General features: G+C 40.6%; 1 protein-coding gene across 1 annotated transcript in view; it reads right to left on the reverse strand.

Annotated features, from left to right (window-relative positions):
* LOC115193446 (protein eyes shut homolog) overlaps window positions 1–6,271 on the reverse strand; it is a 226,058-nt gene extending 219,787 nt beyond the window's left edge. Inside the window, exons 1-2 of the mRNA XM_029752135.1 lie at window positions 6,124–6,271; window positions 4,664–4,780 (exon numbers count right to left, since the gene is read on the reverse strand). The gene's annotated coding sequence lies outside the window, so the exon portion shown is untranslated. The remainder of the gene's footprint in view (window positions 1–4,663; window positions 4,781–6,123) is intronic.
* Between the last annotated feature and the right edge of the window lie 1,525 nt (window positions 6,272–7,796).

A 7,796-nucleotide genomic window follows, 5' to 3' on the forward strand; every position in this document is an offset into this window, starting at 1 on the left:
TTTAACTAGGCAAGTCAGTTAAGAACAAATTATTATTTTCAATGACTACTGACCCCTAGCACTCACGTCTGTCTTCCCTGTAGCTCAGTTGGTAGAGCATGGTGTTTGCAACACCAGGGTTGTGGGTTCGATTCCCACGGGGGGCCAGCACAGAAAAAAAAAATGTTTAAACGTCTCTAGAGACTATATCTCTCTCATCATTACTCAATGCCTAGGTTTACCTCCAATGTACTAAATAATTACAATATAGCAGTTCAACACTGGAATGGTAGGGTGTGCAGAAGATGAATGTGCAAGTAGAGATACTGGGGCGCAAAGGAACAAGATAAATAAATACAGTATGGGGATGAGGTATATTGGATGGGCTATTTACAGATGAGCTATGCACAGGTGCAGTGATCTGTGAGCTACTCTGACAGCTGGTGCTTAAAGCTAGTGAGGGACGTAAGAGTCTCCAGCTTCAGAGATTTTAGCAGTTCGTTCCAGTCATTGGCAGCAGAGAACTGAAAGGAGAGGCAGCCAAAAGAAGAATTGGCTTTGGGGGTGACCAGTGAGATATACCTGCTGGAGCGAGTGCTACAGGTGGGTGTTCTGTTGATAAACATATGATACTCCCACTAAGCCCAAACCAGATGGTATGGTGTATGGCTGCAGAATGCTGTGGTAGCCATGCTGGTTAAGTGTGCCTTGAATTCTAAATAAATCACAGACAGTGTCACCAGCAAAGCACCCCCACACCATAACACCTCCTCCATGCTTTCTTGTGGGAAATACACATCCATAGATAATTTTTTCACCCACACCGCGTCTCACAAAGACACGGCGGTTGGAACCAAAAATGGTTTGCTCAAAACGCAATAAGGAAAGAAATTCCACAAATTAACTTTTAACAAGGCACACTTGCTAATTGAAATGCATTCCAGGTGACTACCTCATGAAGCTGGTTGAGAGAACACCAAGAGTGTGCAAAGCTGTCAACAAAGCAAAGGGTGGCTACTTTGAAGAATCTCAAATATAAAATATACCGTTCAAAAGTTTGGGGTCACTTAGAAATGTCCTTGTTTTCCATGAAAACATACATGAAATGAGTTGCAAAATGAATAGGAAATATAGTCAAGACATTGACAAGGTTATAAATAATGAATTTAAATTGAAATAATTGTGTCCTTCAAACTTTGCTTTTGTCAAAGAATCCTCCATTTGAAGCAATTACAGCTTTGCAGACCTTTGGCATTCAAGTTGTCAATTTGTTGAGGTAATCTGAAGAGATTTCACCCCATGCTCCCTGAAGCACCTCCCACAAATTGGATTGGCTTGATGGGCACTTCTTACGTAACATACGGTCAAGCTGCTTCCACAACAGCTCAATAGGGTTGAGATTCGGTGACTGTGCTGGCCACTCCATTGTAGACAGAAAACCAGCTGACTGCTTCTTCCCTACATAGTTATTGCATAGTTTGGAGCTGTGCTTTGGGTCATTGTCCTGTTGTATGAGAAAATTGGCTACAATTAAGTGCCGTCCACAGGGTAGGTATGGCATGGCGTTGCAAAATGGAGTAATAGCCTTCCTTCTTCAAGATCCCTTTTACCCTGTACAAATCTCCCACTTTACCACCAAAGCACCCCCAGACCATCACATTGCCTCCACCATGCTTGACAGATGGCGCCAATCACTCCTCCAGTATCTTTTCATTTTTATGCATCTCACGAATGTTCTTCTTTGTGATCCGAACACCTCAAACTTAGATTCGTCAATTCATAACACTTTTTTCCAATCTTCCTCTGTTCAGTGTCCGTGTTCTTTTGCCCATCTTAATATTTTCTTTTCATTGGCTAGTCTGAGATATGGCGTTTTCTTCGCAACTCTGCCTAGAAGGCCAGCATCCTGGAGTCGCCTCTTCACTGTTGACGTTGAGACTGGTGTTTTGTGGGTACTATTTAACGAAGCTGCTAGTTGAGGACTTGAGGTGCCTGTTTCTCAAACTACATACTCTAATATACTTGTCCTCTTGCTCAGTTGTGCACCGGGGCCTCCCATTCCTCTTTCCATTCTGGTTAGAGCTAGTTTGTGCTGTTCTGTGAAGAGTGTAGGTCACAGCGCTGTACAAGATCTTCAGTTTCTTGGCAATTTCTCACATGGAATAGCCTTCATTTCTCAGAACAAGAATAGACTTACGAGTTTCAGAAGAAAGTTCTTTGTTTCTGCCCAGCTTGTAATCGAACCCACAAATGCTGAAGCTCCAGATACTCAACTGGTCTAAAGGACAGTTTTATTGCTTCTTTAATCAGCACACAGTTTTCAGCTGTGTTAACATAATTGCAAAAGGGATTTCTAATGATCAATTAGCCTTTTAAATTGATAAACTTGGATTAGCTAACACAACGTGCCATTGGAACACAGGAGTGATAGTTGCTGATAATGTGCCTCTGTACGCCTATGTAGATATTCCATTAAAAGTCAGCCGTTTCTAGCTACAATAGTCATTTACAACATCAACAATGTCTACACTTTATTTCTGATCAATGTTATGTTAATGGCCAAAAAAATAGCTTTTCTTTCAAAAACAAGGACATTTCTAATGGACCCCAAACTTTTGAATGGTAGTGCATTTTGATTTGTTTAACACTTTTTTGGGGTACTACATGATTCCATATGTGTTACTTCATAGTTTTGATGTCTTCACTATTATTCTACAATGTAGAAAATAGTAAAAATAAAGAAAGACCCTGGCATGAGTAGGTGTGTCCAAACATTTGACTGGTACTGTACTTTCAACTGTGTTTTACGCTCCACTACATCACTGAATGTAACTGAATAGTGACTACAACGGATGTACTTGCATATTAATAGTCTACGCACTGTATGGGGCATTCCAAGTAGTATCAATGCATTGCTTCATTTAGGTGTGCTACCTTAATTTGGTCACTCTGTGGTCACAGATAATGTTGCTGTCCAGCAGGAAATGCAAACTTGTAGTGTATTCCAGGCTTGTAAAGCTTGTAATTTCAACTTTAAAAAGTCAGACCTGATTTGCCGAAACAAACTATGGATCAACCTCTACAAAAAAAATGTGCATTCATTATAATCCACATAATAATTAAATGTTCTGTTGCTGCAGGATTATTTTCCTGCTGTGAGAAACTAGTCAAATGAAGATAGCACACCTGTACTAAGTGGTCTACAGACCAGAGTCCAGTAGTAATCTAAATCACTACGGACTAACTTCATGATTAGAGGGAAACCATCACCATCCCATGGCATCTGAACATCAGTTTTACTTCCATAGATCAGTCTGAAACTACAGGTTTGACTGACTTCTAGAACACTGTAGATCTCTGCATAATGCACCAACCAGGGACACAATTATTGTACAACTCTGCAGAAATGAAAGACATCTTACTGTCTGGTACTGTTCCTCACCGTTCTCCCCTATGACATTCAGAATAGTTACCCACTACTGCATTTCTCTGAGCTGTTATTTCAACAAATCAAAACCACAGTATGTTTCTATAACTGGCTTAGTGAGATAGCTATATAAATAATAAAAGTGTAACCTTGAGAATACAGCACCCAAATAATCAGCCTTAAAGCCTCTGCAGCGAGGACTGCAGCCCAGCACAGCTCAGACTCAGAGGGAAGGTATACAGGTATGAGATTTCCCCGAGTGTTGCCTGGACAAATTGCACTCGAAAACAAAACAATGAATCAAGTTAGAAGGCCACCTGGAGTTTGTTACAGCAGAAAGTCCATCATACGGCCCCTGCTTTAGCTAGGCTGCATCACAAATGGCACCCTATTCCCTATTCAAGGGAACCACCTGTCAAAAGTAGTGCACTATAAAGGGAATAGAGTTCCATTTGAGACGCATGCCTAGAGACCATTATCCAGGCCAAGAACTAGGAGGCGCTGGTTGGTACAACTTTTTGTAATCCATTTGTGAGAGACCCCCATTAACATAACTGTACTGTTACTGGAGAAAATGAGGCTCATTATGAGGCTCACGATCTACCTAAAGGGTGCGGTAGCAGCCGTGTGTCGTGAACAAATGGCACCCTATTCCCTATGTAGTGCACTACATTTAACCAGGGCCCATAGGGATCACAGCCCATAAACGCAATCAGTGTGTCATAAACAAGAGTTCATGTCATTGTTGCCCTTACCAGATCAATCAATCACATTTATTTATAAAGCCCTTTTTACATCAGCCGATGTCAAAGTGATATACAGAAACCCAGCCTAAAACCCGAAACAGCAAGCAATACAGATGTAGAAGCAGGCTGTTCTAAACAAGACTACATGTCATTGTTGCTCTTACCAGATGCAGGCTGTTCTAAACAAGACTACATGTCATTGTTGCTCTTACCAGATGCAGGCTGTTCTAAACAAGACTACATGTCATTGTTGCTCTTACCAGATGCAGGCTGTTCTAAACAAGACTACATGTCATTGTTGCTCTTACCAGATGCAGGCTGTTCTAAACAAGACTACATGTCATTGTTGCTCTTACCAGATGCAGGCTATTCTAAACAAGAATACATGTCATTGTTGCCCTTCCCTAAGGCAGGCTACCCCCTGTACTGTACGTTCGTGATTGATTATAAATCCAACACTGTAGCAGGGATTGTAACCCATGCAGAACAGAATAATACTGTGGTTCCTTACCTGGGTGTCCTGTGTAACACACACAATTGAAGGAGAAAGGTGAAACTTGGAGACACGTTCCATTACGACAAACTCTATCGCAATTCTCTCGTCCAATCACGTCAGAGCAGTTAGCCCCTGAGGGAAAAGATAAAGCATGAATTATGAATAATTTAAAAATTAACAAAATGGTTTAGATTAGTATCTAGATTCTACATTCGTATAGATTGGATCTATAGTATTTTATTCGTACAGTTTCAATCTACAGTATTTTATTTGTATAAATTCAATCTATTGTTTTTTATTTGAAGTAACATAGGGTCAACAATTATCAACAATTATAAACAGTAATTAACTATGCAGATTCTGGAAATTAAATTAAACTGAAAGACATCATTGCAGCTTGAAAGTCTACATCGAAATTCTCACTTATGGTGGCCCCATTGCACAAAGTTAGTTAGTGCATAATGCATTTCTAATGATAACCGTGTTCATCGCATGATTCAGATGACTTGTGATGTCAAAAAAATGACAAGTTGGCTCCTAAGTCTTCAGAGTCAATGTTTGAACAACATTTGAGAGCCATCACTTATTGACAAAGACATGGTGAGAGAAGGAATTAAATCCAAATGAAAATGGTAGAAAGGATGTAAAGTAATTAAGAATGCATTCAGGTGGTACAGAAACCCATTCCAGAAATAATCAAAACTAAATTCCTGCAAGAAAATATTGTTCACATAAATAGCCCATAGGGGTATCTGTTTCTACACACCAAATAGCACCCTTTTCACAATGAAGTACACTACTTTTGACCAGAGCTCTATGTGTACTATGAAGGGAAAGGGGTGCCATTTGGGACGGACTCTGGATATTCTTGAAATAAATGCATTAAGCTAGATGAGAACTAGTAATTATGATAGATAAATAATATGGAAGTATCTCCAAGCAATAGGGTTGTAACATTAGGGTTGTGTTCCAAATTGCACCTTATTCTCGATATAGTGCACTACTTTTGACCAGAGCCCACAATTTAGGGAATAGGGTGCCATTTGCGACACAGCCTTAGCCTCCAGGTAGGTAGGTGGATTCTGTCACGGCAGATTTAATTAACGAGAGCAATTTATTTCCCCATTTATAGTAATTGAAGGTACAACAATCCATTGAGTTTAGCATTTGGTGGATGAGTACAGGGTGTAAAGTAAAGCATCAAACCCTGATAAAGGCTATTTGGCCAAAACATTGGTTAAATAAATCCACTGCAAGGAGAGTTGAGTGTGCAACTTTCTTTAGCATTTTTACAAAGTAGCTTAAAAAAAGAGCAATCTGTGATTGATACATCCATTTTTGGACTATATATATATATATATATATAGCGTATCAGTGGTGGGGGGGGCCTTTGTTGTTGTTTGAAGTGCAGAATGCCCCTTTAAAAACATAGCAGTAGTAATATCAGAGTCATAATTCTCAGTTGTATTCCTCACCTGTAAAATGTGGAGGGCACAAACACTTATACGTCGCGTGGATGTGATCTGTCGTACCATTGCTTACACAGACTCCTTCGTTCTCACATGGGTTTTCCAAACACGCATCAAACTTCTCACAGAACTTTCCAGAGTAATGCTGGCGGCACTGACAGCGGTACGCTCCGTCTTCCCAAAAGCTTGTCCTACAAACACCGTTCCCGGAGCAAAGTCGCACTAGTGGGCTGCTTTGACACTGTTGTTCCTTCACCGAGACGTTGAGACGAAGACCCAGCTTGCAGAGCTGTGAATTCCCCTCATGCGAAGCTATGAAATAATGAAGGCCTGGGAGAAGCCACTTAGGGTCGACCTGCCTAGACGCATTCATAACGTCATCGGAACAGAGAAACTGGTCTTGTGACTGTGGTGCAGTGGAACAACTTTCAAAGTCCTCCTTTGACACATTGAGGATCCTGATACCGTATAAATCCAGAGTGGCATCAATAGAAACAAACAGCTTGACGCCAAACTGCACCTCTAGAGGACAAATCTGAGGTAAGTTCCAAGTTGGTGGAACATCTGACTTTTGGGTCTCTGTCCTTTCTTGATCCCCCCAACATTGGACCATACTATTACAGATGTTTTCCATGAGCGTCCATTTCACCTGAGCAGTTTGTGGTTGTAGCTGCCATTCCAGATTGGCTGGTCGGTTGCAGACTGTTCGGCTGTGAACAACTACGCAGCCATTGAGAAAATAGCTGATTATGACAGCGATGATGTGAAATGATAGCCTCTGCATTTTTAAGTTTCTCCCTTTCGCTGCTTCCCTATTCGCATTCGTACAGGTCTTCAGAGCTTTCGTACAGGTCTTCAGAGCTTTCGTACAGGTCTTCAGAGCATTCCTGAAGTCATTTAATTTGAAGAATGTTCAGGGTAAAAGAGATGTAATTAAATTCCTGTCTGATAAAGTCAGAGGTCCAATGGAGGAAGCTTGATGAACGTCATGGCAACACAACAACCTAAAGACAAAACAAGTAAGAGTTTGATTAGCTAAAATCAATCAAAAATATAATATTTTCTGTCAATATGACAACCTTGAATGATGCTGCTGATGAAAAATGTAAATGTAATTAAAAAGTTATGTTTATACTGCTTGGACTTCCAACAATGTGAACATCAACTAAACTAGTTATGCTTTAGTCTAAACCATTTTGTGTCAACGTGACAACATTTTGAATGACAGTCCTAATCCTCAAAACATACAATCAAGTTGAAGTAACTCAGTTCTGACATTGAAGGCTACATGTATAGTTAACACTGCAGTGACTTTACCATCAGTTGTTTAAGCAGGATCTGACCTAGGATCAAATAAGCTCTAGTCTGCCTGGAGCGAGAGATGGGAAAGGCGGGTTGACAGTTTTGGGACTATTCTATTAGCAAGGAAAGCTCAATTAAGCACAGATAAAGCATTTAGTAGTATTTGAACCCAGGTCTGGGTTGTACTGCTGCTGACCACCGAGAATGTCACACAGCCTCTCATTTCCATGAGGTTTATACAACCAGTGACAGCGTCAGATAAAATATTTCCTCTCTCCTATCCTCACACACACACACACACACACACAGATCCCTCAGTGTCAAGCATGTGAGATGAGTTAAACCAGAAGCAGTTGTCTCTCTCCCTTAGGACCTTC

The sequence above is a fragment of the Salmo trutta genome, chromosome 5 (assembly GCF_901001165.1).
Source record: "Salmo trutta chromosome 5, fSalTru1.1, whole genome shotgun sequence".
Taxonomy (NCBI): Eukaryota; Metazoa; Chordata; class Actinopteri; order Salmoniformes; family Salmonidae; genus Salmo; species Salmo trutta.